The sequence below is a fragment of the Meriones unguiculatus genome, chromosome 7, assembly GCF_030254825.1.
Source record: "Meriones unguiculatus strain TT.TT164.6M chromosome 7, Bangor_MerUng_6.1, whole genome shotgun sequence".
NCBI lineage: Eukaryota > Metazoa > Chordata > Mammalia > Rodentia > Muridae > Meriones > Meriones unguiculatus.
Window position 1 is genome coordinate 27,188,007 of NC_083355.1, and position 14,841 is coordinate 27,202,847.

Below are 14,841 nucleotides of genomic sequence, written 5' to 3' on the forward strand. Positions count from 1 at the left end.
GGTTAATTTTTTTTCTTTGCTTTTGTTTTGTTAATTTGGCATAAGCTAAAGTCATGTAAGAAGACGGTTCCTGAACCGTGAAAATACCCCCAGCAGACTGACCTATAGGCAAGCCTGTAGGGGATGTCTTGATGGGTGTGACAGGGCCCAACCTACAGTGTGTGGTGTCATCCCCAGCCAGGTGGTCCTGAGGTGCATGAGAAACCAAACTGAGGAGGCTGGAGAAATGGTTCAATGGTTAGGAGTGCTTGTTGCTCTTGTAGAGAGCCTGGGTTCAAGTCTCAGGACTCACATGGTGGTTCACAACCACCTATAATTCCTGTTTCAGTCGACGATCCAAGGCTTCTGACCCCCGTGGGCACCAGGCATGTACACTGTGCACAGACATGCATGCAGGCAAAACACTAACACTCATATAAAAAATTTACAAAAATTTAAAAAGAAAGCTGAGCAGGCCAGGAGGAGCAATCCAGTAAGCAGCCTTCTCCATGGCTTCTGCTTCAGTTACTGACTCTGGGTTCCTGCCATGGCTTCCCCTGAGGAAGGACTGTAATCTCTAAGTCAAAGGAACCCATTCCTCTCCAAGTCGCTTTTATCTGTGGCCTTTATCTGTGGCCTTTATTACAGCAATAGAAGGCAAGCTCAGACAGACGCTACCTTTCACCCTCAGGAAAGGACTTAAGAGGCTCTCCCTGGAAGGAGCTTTAGGTCTGGATAGCCGACACTGAGGAGGAGCCCTCCATGGGCGTGGGAGCTAAGGAGTCACAAGGGAGATAAAGATACAGGGCTCAGAACTTCCCTTTTGAGGTTCCAAGTTAGGAGACACTCCCAGATGCGTTGTAGTGGGTTCTAAGGTAATGCACCCATTACAAAGGGCAACGGGGCCTCCGCAAAGCATGGCTGCGAGAACAGCTGGGCCTGTGACAAAGGATCTTCCTGTCACTGTGAACTGAGGACCTTGAATTTTGAATGCCCCCAAGTGCAAAACTCGGCTGAGCCACAGTGGAGCTATCACTGGTGACATTCACTTGAGTCAGGATCTCCACCAGCAAGAGGGACAGCCAACAACCACTGAGTTGAGCAGGCTATGAGCATAGGCCACTGCCAGGCATTGGGTCTAGGGTTCTCTTGTTTTCTTCATATTTAGCAGCTGGGACAGAATCACACAATCAAGTCTGGCAATTCTTAAGTCTTTCAGGAAGGGGGTGTCTAGCCCAAGAATGAGAAAATGGGCTTTTCAACCTTCTTAGTTATTTCACCTGCTCATTCTACATTAGCTGGGAATATACCTGGTCTTGTGTTTGGTACTCAGACTATAAATAAGACACAATGGATTTGCCTGCCTAGCAGATGACAGCTCAGCAATGACTGACTGGTGCAAAAGTGTTTGTGACACAGATACACACGAGGGAGGGATAGGAGTATGGAAAGGTAGTGAAAACGTGGAGAAGTGCGCTTAGCCAGGGGCAGATAGGTCTGTGTGTGGGGGGTGCCTTTGAAGGGGATATTGAAACCCTGGATCCTTTTCTCAATCTACTTCCTAGTTGCCAGGATTTGAGCAGCTTTGCTCTTCTGCTCTACCACAGTGTTTGATCCAGCTGGCCATGGACTGCAGTCTCTGGAACTGTGAGCCAGGGCGTGATAGGTGGGAAAGGAGCAAGACATAGGAGGCACTGCCTATGGCGACATTGTTCCAGAACTACAGGGGAGCTTCCCAGAGGCTCGCTCGCCCAGCTTGGTAGCTCTGTTTACTTCTGCAGCCAGAAACTCAGGGCACGAGGCAGTGCTCTTTCCTTTTTGCATTCTTTTTTTTTTATACTTTCGTATTTTAAAAAATGTCATTTACCCTCCCCTGAATGTTTTGCCAAGGGCAGAGCTGGCCATCAGAGACAGGATGCTGTTGTGAAATGAGATGCTTGGTATGAATGGCCAACAACTGGTCCCAACTCTCCCACAGAAAACTCATAATTGTGGACCTGGACTCCTTCTGAGTACATTTCTTCTGCTCTTCGCACCATGTACCCTTGGTATGTATCTTGTTCATTCTCCTCTGGAGTCCTGACCTGTCTGGAGGCAGGCATAGGTTCTCGTAGTACCATAGAATGTTGCAAAGTTACTTGTGCATGGTAGGTATGTGTAGTGTGAAATTTGGTTTTTCTTAAAAAAAAACCTCTCTCTCTTTATCTCTCTCCTTTTCTCTCTCATTTAAAGAATTTATGGAAAAAAGAAGGAACCAAAGCAGAGAGAAGAGTTCTCTATGGAAAGACATGACAAAGAGAACGGAAGGTGGTATCCTATCTTACACAAGAAGCACGAATCGCTTAGAGGCGAAGCACGTGCTCACTCACCTGGCTGGTGAGATGAGAAGCTGAGACAGGAATCCACATTTAAAGCCAGTTCCCTCTTTCTTTCACTTATAATTGGAGTCCCACTAGAGCAGTCATCCTGTGTCCATTCCTTTACACAACTACTTCTTCTTGATTTTCTACGTAACCCCCAGTGATGGCCAACCTGGGTTATCAGCTGTATCTCCAATCAACCAACAGACAAGCCACTGGGCACACCTGCGCTGACTTTTGTCAACCTGTGCAGATCTTGTCTGCTGGACCTGGGATCTGAGGACCTGGAAGAATGGGGCGGACTATATAGTCTGATGCTGTAGACAACTTTACTTTAGTTTCGGTGCACTTTTACACACGTATGTACCAAAGAGAGCAAAGGTAAAAGGAAGGCTGTTCGAGTTCAGAAAAACATGTAAATAAACATCAGTAAGCACATACTAAGTATTAATAGAGTGGACCTGTCCCAGATCTCTCTCAGGACAGACCAATTTAAACACAATTGTCTGGCAAGTGCTATAGGTTATATCTGGGAAAGCAAGAAAGCAAGGCAGAAGGCCATATCCAGATTCAGGGTACACTGACCAGATTGGATCCTATAGCTACGTTCTGAAATCCAACAAGAGTAAACAGGTCTTATAAAGTGAATGTGTATGTTTGTCACAGGAGGCATGAAATCACATCCAAGGACAATCCAGAGAACAAAATGCCCCTGAGGTAAAAGGCCCTCTGCTTCCTAAAGCCTTGCTCACAGTTCCCCCAAGGCATTGTTCACCATGGGTCATTCTTTTGACCTATTCTGACACACCTGTGAGGTCTTTGTTGTTGCTGTTGTTTGTTTGGGATCAGGTAATCTGAAGTGGGAAGACATGTTCTAAGTGTGGGTGGCACCTAGTTATGGAAGCCCAGATCAAAGGAGATCCAAAGGAAAAGTTTTGTTTTTTCCTACTTATTTCTTTACTGATGTTGTCATCTACTCTGCTGCTGCTGCCTCTGCTGCTCCATCCAACCTTCTCTGACACCAGAACCTAGCTTCTTCGGGCTTCCAGTTTGGGCTGAAGACGAGTGGCTATGTGAGCCTCTTCTAGACTCTTCAGGGGCAGGCTGGGACTGCTGTGGCATCCAGCCTCATGGACTGAGCAGCTACGGTGACCTCCATCTCTCTAGGGTAAGGATAGCCATTGCCGGGCTACTCAGGCCATACTGCGGAAGCCATTCTAATACATTCCCCATTGGTTCTGTTCCTCTAGAGAACCTTAATACTACCAAGGCATATCTCAGAATTAGGATAGCCAACCCTAGGAGATGAACTCACATAACTGGTGTGTGGGGCATCAGCATATAAATTTCCAATTTTGACAAATCTCTCCACTCAAACTGAGGACTTACTTATTTTGCTGCCGAAGTCAGAGATTTAATAATTTTTCAAAATAATTAACTTCTGTAGAATGTCCTTCAGAAGTCCAAGTAGCTGTGTCTTTGTCTCAAACATGGGCTGAGGTGGCTGGTTGCTTAGGGGTAGTACTATTTGCTTCTTGAGGTTTTTTATAGACTCATCAGATCTCTCCTTTTTTTCTAGTAGGCTCTGCTATACCCCTAAGATTTCCTCATTCTCTCTCCTTAGTTCAAGCCTGGGTTGTTCAGCACTTGAGTGATGGTTGAGTTGTGTGAATTCCTGGATGTGGGCTATTCCTACCACTTTTCTCTTGCTGGTGCCTGAGTCCCTCCTGAAAAAAAAAAAATCATTATCCATTTTTCATCCTCGGCATCACGTGGTTGTTTGACAGATCCTTCATTGTCCTTCATTATTTCCACCCTTTGGACACTGCAGGGATGAGTCTGAGTTCTCTCTGATGTTCAGCTTTTTGCTATAATTGGTTTGGGTATTTATCATGGATGCTTCTCTCTGAATATTTCTGTAGCTGGAGTCCTGGAAATGGTCTCCATGATTTGACAGGTGTTTTAATTTACTGAAAACAAAACAATTGCTCTGAGTGCTGGTGATTGTTCATTATCCTATCTGGTTGGAAGAGAAGATCAGCAGCCCTGAGCAGTCTGCTCTTGCTTATTTGCTGCTGCTCATAGGCAGGGCTCTTTAGAGCCAGCTACTGCTGAGAGTGGGTTTGCCTTTCTCTGTTCAGAGGACTCAGAGTTAGGGTGGAAAGCGTTGCTGGATGCTTGCAGCAATGATTTTTTTTTCCTCACAGCAACCCAAGTGTAAGGAGGGACTCTGAATTCAAAGACAGAGAAAGGAAGGTAGTGAGGTACTGTGCTGAAGAGTCTGAGAGCTCTGAGTTTGAATCTCAGATCTGTTACTCTTCTAGGCTGTTGGGTCGTCATTTAAACACTAAGCTCTGGTTGGCTCATGGTGCTTGGGGATAATGAGTATGTGTTAGTCCCACAAAACTGTTGGAATGTTAGATAACTGTGTCAGTGAAGCTCATATCACAAGGCCTGGAACATGGGATATATTCAATGAGAAGAAAATGTTTCCATTTATTACATTTTCCTCCATTACCTCATTCATTGAGGCAAGATCTTTCAAGAAAACCCAGGATTCACTGATATGGTAAATCTTCCTCTGTATATCTCCTTTCTCTGTCTTCTGAAGCTGGAATTACAGATGAGCATCCATGGCCATTTATGAAGCATTTATGAGGCTCCTGGGAATCCAAACTCTGGTCCTCATACTTATGTGTGAGGTGCTTTAACCACTAAGTCATCTTTCCAGCTATTCAAATTAATGTATATATATATACATATATAAAAATTAATATATATAGCACATGTGGTATGAAATTGAAAGAGTGTGTGCTGGGGGTAGGGAAATGAAGAAGAGGAGTGGAGAAAAACTAACAAAATATTATATATGAGACTAGCAGAATAAGACTTTACTTCTTTGTACCATATCAGAAAGTCTGTACCTGTTAAGATGGCATTCTGGTTCCCTTCTCTTTCTGTCTCTGGCAACCATGAATCCACATTCTACCACTATGGATTTCTATGCTGTAGTGTCACATTAATGGAATAACAGAATTTGTGGCCCTTTGCATCTAGTTCCTTTCATTTAGCATAGTATTTTTTAGTACCATCCATGCAGTATCATATGACAGCAGTCTGTTACTGTTTATGGATACAAAATGGCCCAATTTCGACTATTGGACCCTGAGAGGGGAAGAGAGGCAGAGTGGAAGAGACCTCAATGCAGCTGTGAGAGCTATGAGAACAGACTCTAGGGAGACAGGCTTCAGTGAGACAGCTTGGTTAAGGAGGTGAACAAAAGCTACTTAAACCTTTGGGGGCCTGGGGCCAGGGTGGTAGGGCTGCCTCATTTGAATAAGGAGGAATTTCTTGACCTTTTAAGAGTAAGTTTAACCCAGCTACCTTGCTTTTGTGACCTCCTGAGGGGTGGGAGTTAGGGCAAAGATAGGGCTATGTGCTCCTGAACATGCAGGACCAGGTGGGGCAGGGGAAGCAATCCTACTTCTGCTGATGTCAGGATGAGATTTCTGGAATTGGGACACTCCTTGATCCCACTCTTGCTCCAAGCCAGCTTCCCCCACCCCGAGTCCCCACAGGTCCCCAGCCCTACAGCATGAATATGCCATAGTTTATTTATCCTTTTGCTGGGCATGTTGTGTGTTTCCACCATTTGGCCATTGTGACCACTGCTCTTATGGACATATTTATACATGTACTTGCTTGAATACCTGCATTTAGTTCTTTTAGAATATAGTTTTTTTACTTATTTTAACTAATCTGTGCCTTGTTTATTCACTTTTAATTTTTCTGACAGGTTCCATGATGAGGTACAAGGAATCTAGCTTGTAGCATAGACTCGCTTCTTCATTACTTTCTAGCTGAATGGTATTGGACTCTGTAAAATGGAGCCTATAACCACAGTTTCCATGTTATAGGAAGATCATGATAGTTTAAGTAATCGATCCCTGTGAAATAGTCTGTGTTTGATGAACATTAGCAGTCTTTTTTAATTCTCCCTCACAATGCTTCCTTCCTTGAGTTTCACCTTGAACTCCACTGTTTTAGGGTCTATAATAGATCTGAAGCAGCTAGCAGCTGAGAAACTGAGCTATTGTTTTAACACAGGGGGTCTCTGGAGTCTGGAGGGTCACGGTCTTGGAAACGTAGTGGGGATTGGTCTGATGCTTGTATTTTCATGCTAATTACTGGCTCTCCAGATCTGGTTACTGCCTGGCTAAACCTATCCTTGTTGTATAAATCTGTCTAAGACATTATACCTGATTGGTTGATTAAAGGCCTAAAACCTGGGCAGGGCAGAGTAGGGTAGGCATGGCTAAGGTTCCTGGGCTTTGGATTCAAGAGAATCATGGAGATTCAAAGAGAATCATGGAGGAGGAAGGAGAATGCCACGATGGGTTAGTGTGGAAAAAGAACCTTGTGGGCTGGGAGGGACTCCAAGGATGGCATAGATGGAGAAAACACCAAGATGAAAAGTATAAGCAAGTATCTTGGGATTATGGATGAAAGTGTTGTGCCTGAATTGAGATACCCCAAAAGACCACCACCAGGAGTCTAGTCCGTTGCAAAACACATGAGGATCTTTTTATTATAAATTACAAGCTGCAGCTTGGGCTCACCCCTCCCCTGCCCCCACCCCCAGCTGAAGTGGTGAGAGCCGAGAGCCCTGTGCTCAGGTCTCAGGTTAGTTGGATGATTTAAAGATTCCAGTCCCTCCCAGCATGCCCAAGGCAAGGGCGATTGATTCCTGCCTGGCAAGCAGCTATTGGTCAAAATGTTGCCATTTTGAATTGATTGACTATAGGAAGGTCCCCAAACCATTAATGATTTGGCGTCCCTCCCTGTGGGGATGGGCCAGTTTCCTAGCAACTGTATCTCTAGTGGGTGAGGAAAGAATGCAGTAAGGCGAGTTCTTCCTCTCAGGGCATTGCTGGACTTGTCTCTACCCAGCTAGCCTTAGATCAGGCCTTAAACTTTAATAATAGCCTCTGATTTTTAATCTTTTGGTCTCTCAGAAGGTAGCCCAGATAGGAATGGTTAAGGCAGATGTCATTAGATAGGGGCTGGGAGATGGATGGTGACGTTATTGAAGACAGTGTAGGTAGAATATCTGCTCAGCCCAAAGTAAATAAGACAATTATAAAATCTAACAGGTGTCTGTGTCTTTTATTTGATTGTGATAGTGGCTTATATAATACCACCCAAATCATCATAGGGGAAATAATAATACATTATTTAGCTCAACACCAATTTTATTTACTACAACACAAACAGGAAGAAGACACCAACCTATTGTAGAGTTCATGGGTTTAAATTTCTTCCTTCTGATCCAGTAAGAACCAAAAGCTTCCTTTTTCTCCTCCCATAGACCCCCTACACCTATGACCATGTACATTCCTAGACTCCAGGCACCATGTCTTTTTCCTGCTCAAGACTCAACAATAGCTTCCTATTGTCTGTCATACTAAGACCCTATGGAACAGGCAGTCCTCTCTCACTACTGTATTTCTCAGTATTTCCTTGTGTTATGCCCAGTTTGTGAGACCCCCAAAGACCACCAGGAATCAACTCTGCTGCAAAACACATGAGGGTTTATTTAATACAAGCTTGAGCCCTGGTCGAAAACCTTCCCGTGGAAGTAGGAGAGGAATGGGAAGGGGTGGTCTAGGGGAACAAGGTTTTTAAAGGGAAAAAGCTCAAGTGGTGGGTTACATGATCAGGTAAGGAAAATTGACTTTTGAAATGATTGGTTTACTTTAGGTGCCAACTCCACAAACAGTTCTGGCTTGGCCATCTGGGCCAGTTTCCTAGCAACTGTATCTCTAGTGGGCAGGAAAAGAATGCAGTAAAGCTGGTTCCTCCATGCAGGTGGCTGGACATGCCTCTACCTGGCTGGCCTTCACTTAGGGCTGTGCTCCAAACCCCAAACCAATACCCCCAAAAAACAATTTTCAATTCTTTGGTCTCTCACTTGCAGAGACATTAGGGAGATTTCTATTTTTTTTTCTGCCATAATGATCTTTATTTGAGAGTAGCAGAACATCACAATGGAGATCTGCATCTGCCATAAACTACTAGCAGATTCAAGGAGGTCAAAACAAAATGAAGTTTTTAAGGCCATTATGGGAGGATCATATATTTTGAAACAAACAAGCAAACAAAAAGCTATAACCCTTGGCTATAGGCATCAATAACAAGGGCCTATCACTTTAAGATTAAACAGGCTGCTCTTGAGCAGGAGTCCTTGGAGAAGGTGTGTGTGTGTGTGTGTGTGTGTGTGGTTATGGTGACTCTTCTGCAAGGTTGTGGCTCCAGTTATTTTTTTGAAAACAATTTTTACTGTCAGCTATACAGGCTGACAGTATATAGCTCCTCCATAACTTCTCTCTGTCTCTGTATCTGTCTCTGTCTGTCTACCCCTTCCCCCATTAAGGTTTGACGAAAGGAATTTCCTTTTGGTTCTGAGAGTTTTCACAGAGGTCTATCAGATTTGAAGCATGTATTGGTACTTCGTTCCTTTTTATGACTGATAATATTCATATATGTATATATATATCACAATATTGGTTAACCATTTGTCTGTCAGTGGTCAGTTGGGTTGTTTCTACCATTTGACTCCTATAGATCCTGTAGCAGTGGCTTTCATGTACAACTTTATTTATTTATTTAGAATTTTCAAGAGAGGGTTTCTCTGTCTTGAAACCTTGATAACCTTGGATATCCTGGAACTCACTCTGTAGACAAGGCTGGCCTCAAATTCACAGAAAACAGCCTTCCTCTGTCTCCAAGTATTGGCATTAAAGGCATATGTCACTATCACCCTACTAAAACTTTTATTTTTTAATGAATGAGAAATCTCAGACTCAGAGGCAGAGGATAATTGCTAAGTGCCATGAACGCATGAATTGTGGTGCTCGGAATTTATCGGGCAGGTCTAGGAACACTTGTCTCTTCTGCTGTAAACACTGCCCCTCTCCCTGCTGTACACCCTGCCATCCTCCTTGCAACATGACTACTCTGGCAAGGGATCACATCGAAAGACCTAGGTCTGCGTGATCCTGCTGGAATATAGGAATACCCTTAGTCCTTTAATCCTTTAATCCTTCTCGATGGAATGCAGACACACCTTTAGTACACACCTTTAATACCAAACAATCCCATCTAATGTTGGTGTAGACAAAATGATGAATCAGAGAAAGATTTGACAGAATGAGTCAGAGATAGGATACGCCCAACTTTTATAAGAACAGACTGGAAGGAGAAGCTACTTAAGAGCAGTGCAGAAAGAGAGGCAGAAGAGAGTTGAGTAGGTATAGTTCAGTTGAGTTGGTGCAATTCGTACGTCAGTGCAGTTCAGTTTGTGGAGTTCAAAGGTAATTTTTCCAAGCAGAGCAATTCAGTCAGAAGCCAAGAATAGCCAATTTGAATCAGTCAGCTTGGAAAGGAGTTTGAGACAGAACAACTGAGTTGAATCAGCCAGCCAGAGTTCAGAAAGAACTAGAAAGGGTGAGTTTATTCAACAGTAAGTCTAGGAAGCTGAAACATTCTAGACCTAGGTTAGCTGACAGAAGTTGGAAACTGAAGCCTTCAAGGTCTCAGCTTACAGAAGAATAGATTGTATGGAGGCTAGAAGTTAGGAATAGATAGAACAGAGAAAAAAATGCTCTGAGCTCAGCCCAAGCTGTGTATTTGTAAAGCTTAGGTATGGATTTCATCTCATCCACTCATCAGAGGAAATAAAAACAACCTTTACACACTGACACCCTCCTTGCCATTCACATCACTACCCTCTTTACCACCGGGCCCCCTGCTCTGCACACTGGCACCTGCTTCCATCCTGAAACCCACCCACTTCCATGTAATCTGTACCAAGACAAGTGAGCGCTGAACATCCCCAGAGCTCCTGCTGTGCTTGCTGCAGAGGCTCCTCTGCTCACCTGGCTTTCCTTTCTGCCCCCCATCCATTCCAATCCTGATACCTGCAGATCTCATTGAAACCTGGTTTCCTTTACTAAGGCTCCCCACCGAGCTTTTCAATCAAGACCTTGTTCTTCCTTCCTGAATTTCCTATCATTCTTAAAGTCTCTGCTCAGGGCCTCTCCTAGCACAAGTGGCATCTTGTGGTGAATTACAAGAAGGTGTTCATTCCCTTGTAGGCTGATGAATTGCAAAACACTGTTCTCAGTCATTCTCTCAGCTGGACACTTTTGTGCTATGTGCAGGTTGTACAATCACACTCAGCCAACTTGCCTGGCAGTTCCTAAACAATTCTGACTTAAACATTCCGAAATCACACAGATGGCAGGAGTTCCATGCTCATTCATAGCCTCTCCCAAATGGATCTGAAACTTCTTAATGTAGGAACCGTGGCTGACTCTTCAGTTTTCCCCCATCATACCTAGTCCAGGGTCCAGCACGGAGCCTCCAGCATACAGCAAATGAAGTAAACTAGGGGAAGTGATATGTCAGTCCTCAGCTCTGAAGGGACACAACAAAATTTGTAGAGGAGAGCTAGCTGATAATTACAGGCAACTGGGGCCACAGTGGCCCCTAGAGCACTTTGGGGCAAATCACCTCTGCTGTTCCTTTAAGCTGCTTTCTCTCTAGAATGTCCGCTTCTTTCTTATATATTCTTTCTTATATATATTTGAACTTTATCAACTCAAATGAGTTTAGTGAGAGGTGATGGGGTGCATTCAGGGTAGGGTGTCAGGGCAGCTTTCTCTCCCAGAAGCCTCTATTGGAACCAGTTTCTTCCTTCTACAATTCTCTACGTGGTCTGTTCTCTCTAATAACCAATCCTTAACTCTCAAAAGCATTTCTTAAAACATAGCTCTGGTTTTGACCTCTAACATCTGTACCAGTGAGATATGTCCTAAAATAAAGTCTGGCTGTATCTTCTCTTTTATTCTTGGCCCTTAAAGGATGGGCTTGTGCCTAAAACATAGGGTGCTCACTGGATGGCTGTAGAATCTGGGGTTTTAGATGTACACACCTCCTTGCCTTGCGTCTGCATACACAGCAGCAGAATCATCTGCCTTCTTTCTATTAGCTCCTCCTGACAGTTGTTTAACACTTTCCTGAAGCTTTTTCTCACCCTGTCGCTGGTTTTGTTTTCACAGCCTGTTAGGATATGAAAAGCAATGATTATATCCATTTCACTCGCATGGCGCCTGAAGACCAAGGGGCTGGAGAACCTTATCTTGTTGTCTGAAGATGGGCAGGGCTCGTCACTCACTCCGGTGAGTGCCTGGACAAAGTGACAGCTTGGTCAATCTTTAATCCTCTTAACTCCTGCTAAAAATTAAATATTCATTCTCCTTAGAATCCTGATGAGTCTGAACCCTGAGGTGAAGGGGCTGAGTTTGTGGGGCTGAGCTCTGTGTCTTCACTAGCATCTAGCACCCGGCAGCAAGGCAGCAAGAGATTTGCTTTTTTCTCTTCTCAGTTCACTTTTCTGTCATTCTAATGGACTGTTTGTTTGAGAGTCCTGTGGCTTATACATACCCGGGATCTGACTAGCAGATATCATGGTATGGACTAGTTACTTTCACCATTGGAAAATATCAGGTTTACCCAGAGAACACTTAGATCTAGCAATACCTATTCAGATGCTACTATTAAAATCATCCTGTGGGTCAGATGGGTGGTCAACATTGCAGATGGCCGAAGGGACTCACCAATGGCTTTAGAGATTCCACATCTGGCCTGGATTCTGAGACTTTGATTTAATTGGTCTAAGACTGTGAACCATTGGCACAGTTCCTATTGATGCCTACCGCTATTTGGATTACTGTAATATCATAGACTGGATGCTTTACAAACCATGAAAATTTATCTCCTATAGTTATGAAGGATAGAAAATCCAAGGTCAAGACTGATTCAGTTTCCGTGAGATGGCTCATAGATGGTTTCTTCTTGTTATGTCTTCCATGGTGGAAGGGTTGAAAAGACTGTCTTGGTTTTGTGTCATAGAAGCAAGCATTAATTTCATTCATGAAGACCTATATCCATGTTTAACCACCTCCTTAAAGGTCTCACCTCCTGACACTGTCATCTTGAAGTTGGGAATTTCAGAATGTAATTTAGGGCAGGGTCTAAACGTTCAGATCACAGCTGGTCTACTGGATGGATTGCACAACTTCAGCCCTGCATGGAAGAATCCCTCCTTTCTAAAGTGTCAGCCAAGAGCATGTTCACCTGAGGTCTTTCTAATCTTAGCAGGAAGGCTACTAAGCCATCTTCTCCATGACCTCCTAGTTCGAGCCCTCTTCAGCTCTATAACTTGAGTGTGCAATGTTAGCTCTCTGATCTTTAATTTCTTTATTCTTTAAATAAGGCCCAGAACCGCTTGGCAGACTTCTAGGTGCATCAAATAAAATAAAAAATTTAAATAGTATGTAAAAGACTCCATCACCATGCTTGATACAAGAAGGTGTTCATAGTTCTCAATTGAAAAGGAGGGAATACTACTGTTTTCTATCCTACAGGAATAATCTCTATATTGCTTTTTATGCAGCACCTACTATTTGCAGAACACCATGATTGATTTCTTTCTTTGTGCGTAGGCTTGCAAAGATGCGTAGAGAGCTTACCTCTGTTTTCAGGAAATTTCAAATTGCTGCACAGAGAGAAAAATCTGGGACCATGTGTAGTTCTTTATGTTTCATGTATATTTCTAATACTGAGATATCAGAGATACAATCTATATGCTATGAGCTCAGATGATGGCAGAATTCTTCCAGGCACATCTCAGGAGGTCAAGAAAACCTTAAATAACATTTGAGCCATCTCTTTAAAGTTGTGTATCATTTTCACAGATGAAGAAAAGCTGGAAAGAATACTCCAAGCTGGGTGGTGACATGCCAGGTGGCTGGAGAATGCAGGTATCTGGAAAACAGCCAAGAATCTGGGATCTTTTGCCTGTTGCCCAAGGGGACCCAGACTTGCATTTATTTACTTCTGCTGAGAACTCATTAATGAAGACTTTGTTAAGTAACTTGAACCGTTAGCCTAAAAACCACTGGGGACCATTGTTAGTCTTGCAAGATGTGCTCAGGTTGACAGTTTTGGTTAAATGGCAGCAGCTTTGGGGCAGGAGTGGGTTGACAGTTTCTAGGTGGGGGATATATTCCTCCATCCTCTCAGAGAGCTCCTGGGTGACTCCTCATTCCAGTTAAGCTCTAGATCCACTGTGCCCAGTGTATGCTGTACCTGGAATCTTTCACTACCAAATCATCTGGACCGCCATCCCTCAGATTTTCTATTTAGTTTTGCATTCATGCCCATAGAGAATATTCTGTTTGGTTTTCTATCCAGGCCCAAGCCCAGCCCACATTTTTTACATCCTCTCTTCAATGTGAACTCAGGTTCTTGTATTTTTTTGCTCTTGGTGTCCACAGACTTTCCCTTACATGGAAACTAGAGGTAGCGGACCAGTTGGATGAATATTGCCACAGTTTGGGCCTGAGATGGTGAGGGTCAGGAGTGGGCTAGACACAGCTGCAGTGTTATGGGGAAAGAGTGTTGCCGGGGAAAGACATAATGAAGTAAGTGTTGCTAGGATTGAAACTTTCCTACGACTTCTATTTAATTATGTACCCAGATCACCTTCACAAACAGCCAACTCATAGCTTGTTTTTATTTGTTCAAAACAGTTTGAAGAAACTTTGCAAGCTGAGTAATTGAGAGAGATAATCTGTGATGGGTTCTCTCTCTCTCTCTCTCTCTCTCTCTCTCTCTCTCTCTTTCACACACACACACACACCCACGTACACATAGCCCAATAGTAGAAGAGGGAAGAAAGAGATCTAAGGGGAAAAGGCACCTTATTTGCTTTTCTATTTCTGTGACAAAAGGCCATGACCAAGGCAACTTATAAATGAAAACATTCAATCTGAAGCTCATGCTTCCAGAGGGTTAAAGTCTATGACCACCGTGCTGGGGAACATGAAAGCAGGAACATGGCAGGCAGGCAGTCATGGCATTAGAGCAGTATCTTAGCTCACATCTTGATACAACCATGAGGCAGGAGGGAGGGGCTTTTGAAACCTCAAAGTCCACCTACAGTGGCCCACCTCCTTCAGCAAGACCACAATAAACATAAAGAAGATGAGGAATAAAAGAAGATTATGGAATATATACAATGTGAAAGCAGGGAGAGGGACTATTTGGGGAGAGGAGGGGGACCAGTAGGAGAGGGGAATGGAGGACAGTAGGAGAGAGAGATGAACAAAAACAAGCATAGTGGCATATGCATTGAGTATACATAATGGACTCCACTGTTCTGTATGCTAATACGAAAGGTTGAAAGACAACAAAAGGAAGGGACTCCTAGCACTTTCTATAACATGGCTGAAGGTGGAGGGCTTTATGCCTAAGTGATTCTAACCTGGAGCAAGTTGAGTCTCTCTAGAGCAGGAGTTAACAGGAATGAGCATCTGATTTATAGTGGTTCTCACACATGAATGGGCATCAGGCTCACTAGGGCTTGCTAGGCCTC